This window comes from Pristis pectinata, chromosome 18 (assembly GCF_009764475.1).
Source record: "Pristis pectinata isolate sPriPec2 chromosome 18, sPriPec2.1.pri, whole genome shotgun sequence".
NCBI classification, from domain to species: domain Eukaryota; kingdom Metazoa; phylum Chordata; class Chondrichthyes; order Rhinopristiformes; family Pristidae; genus Pristis; species Pristis pectinata.
In genome coordinates this window covers 43,059,544-43,062,909 of record NC_067422.1, presented here as the reverse complement: position 1 = coordinate 43,062,909, position 3,366 = coordinate 43,059,544, and the positions used below count along the sequence as shown (strand labels likewise).

General features: G+C 45.7%; 1 non-coding gene across 1 annotated transcript; it reads left to right on the top strand.

The window, feature by feature from the left end:
• The first annotated feature begins 2,053 nt into the window (after positions 1 to 2,053).
• On the top strand, positions 2,054 to 2,135 carry trnas-gcu (transfer RNA serine (anticodon GCU)). The gene has a single exon. It is a non-coding gene; the product is annotated as a tRNA-Ser (tRNA).
• Positions 2,136 to 3,366: the final 1,231 nt, after the last annotated feature.

The window sequence follows — 3,366 nt, the reverse complement described above, 5'->3', positions numbered from 1 at the left end:
CACGGAGGAAACATTCCAAAATCTGTATTTTCCCACGCCAGCGTTCAGTGAAAGCCCTTCGTGTAAACGCCAAAGCGTTCAGCTCTTTCTGTAGTGCAGCGGTTGACACGTTCACCTCACACGCGAAAGGTCCACAGTTTGAATCCGGGCAGCAACACCATTTTGACTGCTGCTCCTGGCCGTGAGGAGAGTGCGTTTTCCTGCCGTTACCATTTACCTTCACCACAGCTTTCCAAAGATATTGCTGTAAATAAACATGCAATGCGATCATAGTTTGAACATCTGATCGACCCTTCATTCCTAGCGGCGGCCGGACGAGGGAAAGGGCCAGTTCAGTATCCAGAACCCAGCATGAAACACAATCGTCTTCACCATGATCTCGCTGTCTCTGAGCTTCCCCCCACAGCTCCTTCTAACTCTTTTACTCCTCGTCTCCATCTCCGTTCCTCTCACACAGACCCCTCAGTAGACGCCATTGTTGTTAATTTCTCTATGTTACTATTTACCTTTCGTCTGTGAGATTTACACCTCTCTCCTTCCGTCTCTCACACACAGGAAGGAACGCTCGAGACCACAGTCGGTCTGTGAAATGTGTGGTGCAGTTCGAAACCCACGCATTGATTCAGCGGGAGCCACGTTATTTAGTGCCAGGATTATCTCCGGGTGTTGGGATCAGCGGGAATGGTCCTACAGATTCAAACCTTTATTGTGGCAGAGAACGTGTTTTTTCAAATATTTCAGCCACCAGTCTCGTGTCGCAGAAGCACACAACCATCTGGCAGTGTAGGTTGCGCATTTAGATGTTCGGACTTGCTGCTGCAGTCCACAGGAAGTGTCCGACAGTACTTCTGTTGTGCAGTGGTTATTACGTTCGCTTACCACGGGAGAGGCCACTCGTTTGAAAACAGACGGAAACGTTCCTAAGGAATGTTCTGAAAAACGTGAACAGCCTGTTTTACTCCACGAATGCTGCCTGACCTATTGAATTCCTCCAGCATTATAGAGATTTTTCATAGAAATTCCAGTATCTGCAGTCCTTTGTTTCTCTGGTAACATTGTGAAATTGCTGTTTTCTTGAAATCAAGAGGTGTGAAAAGGACACAATCAGACATTTATTCAATTAAATGCAGCTGCTGCTCTGTCGACAAACTGAAGACCTCAGAGTGTCACACTGCACGGTAACAGGTCTTTCGGCTCTCTCTGCCGTGTGGACCAAGGTGTCTGTCTCTGTAGGTCCATTTGCCTGTGTTTGGCTCAAATACTAAACTTCCCCATTCTTGAAATTTAATCGAAGTCCAACTGCGCAATCCGTTTCCCAAAGGAAAAAAATGCCAGTGAGTTTCATTATATCCTGCAACAGTGTGGACTTTCCAAATACGTAACACTGGTTATATTTTGCGAAGGCTAAATGCTTCACTTTCTGCCCGCCATATCACTGCACGCATCCTGCAGCTTTACCGTATCCGACATTATCCGGAACTTGTGAATGTCGTTGTCTTTGCTCTGCCGAGAATGGGAAGTGTAACCTGATGCATGTGAGGGTAACGCAGAAAGGGAGACGCTATAAACTGCACGGCACAGTTCTTAAACATTCAGTTCCAACCTGGCACCGGATTCTCATCTGGATTGAAGATTTCATTCGCCAGGAGAAAGAAGGTTGTTGCAGAATCTGACAGCAAATTTAGCAAAGGAAGATATGCCGGAACCATTGCCGTTTGTCTGGGGAAGTTTGAGAAACTGCATTAAATCACATGACAATGGGCAGATCGCTGTATTTATTTCAATATATAATACATGAATCGCAAAGAGCAGAAGCACAATGGAAAAGCAATTAAGCCAGGACTGATTGCGGATATAATAGATTGCACCAAATCGACACAAATCAATAATCTGGAAAAAATCGCTAAACCTTCGGGATTCGGAACGGATTAAAATTCTGGTAAAATTGACCAAGAAATGTAAATTGTAATAGAATATAGAACGTGAAAATTAATGTGTGGGACATAGGAGAAGATTGTATGTGTGGCAAAACACTGGCCTATTATTCAGAACAGGCGAGGTGGCCGAGAGGTTAAGGCGATGGACTGCTAATCCATTGTGCTTTGCACGCATGGGTTCGAATCCCATCCTCGTCGTGAGCTGTTGGTTTGGGTAACGAGCTTTCAGCGCGTTCACTTAAACACTCTCAGATTCCAAACTTTCTCAACCTCACACAAACCGTACTGGTTTGTGAGTCATGAAAGAAAAAGTTCGCAATAAGATTTTCTCACGATATTTGGTTGAATGAGAATGGAATGAAAGGTCGACATAAAATGGGGTGACGAGCTGTTTCGCCCGTCCCCCTGACTTCCTCCAGCTGTTCGCAGAAGTGAACACCGAACGGATGTGGACTTTGGAAACTTATGAAGAGGGAACAGAGTGCACATCTCGGGAAGTGGTTTCAGTTGAAACCTTCCTGCTGAGGGAACCTGAGTAGCTATTGAGCACAGAGCCGGGCAGATCAATATACGAGGCCACCGATTTTGGACAGAAGACAAATCGTTTGGGGAATGGTCCAGGTCATGATATACAAGGGACTGCGGAGGGCGGGTCAGTGTTCGGACTGAAGAACACCAATCAGCAAACTCCTCCAGACACGTTCCATATCAACATGGAAACCGCGGTGTGATGAAATGTTCCGCATGACTTCATGACTGCTGTGTGCGAGACAGGTGAAACTGCCGATTTTCCTGTATCTGTTCATAAACCTCCGACAACCAGCATTGAGCTTTGTTTTCCCTTTTCGACTGTTCTGTTTTCTCAGGTTACATTCCTGGTGATATGGTTGCACCTTCATGAAGAGACATTTTACATTCATTATGGGAGTGGTGGATGGTAACCTGTCACTAATAATGAAACGGACGCAAAATGAGGAAACATTGCAAATGATAGTCCTGGTTGTCCAGGTGAGGAAAGTAAAAGCTCCACAGGATTTTAATAAGGCCGTGGAGGCAAGAGGGTAACTGAGGAATGATGGGGCTCATTTCGACGGAGGCAGCAATCTGTGGGTTCAGCCTGGAGATGCAGTGGAGGTAATAAATGGCATTTTCTAGGTTTCAGTAAAGATACAGAGGAGCATTGCAGTTGCATAATTAGTGGAGGGACAGTACAATTCTCGAACACACACGGACTGGAAAGGAGGAGAATTAGACAGCAGGTGGGTTACAGTGGATACACCCCCACAGTCTGATGGAGGCAGGCTCTCGATATCTTCGTTCAGGTGTCACCATATTGCTCCGCCGTTCTTGCACTGCATGAACGCATGGTATGTTCGGCAAACTTGCAAATCTTGCACTTAAACCCACCCATATCCATCAAAAAATCAAT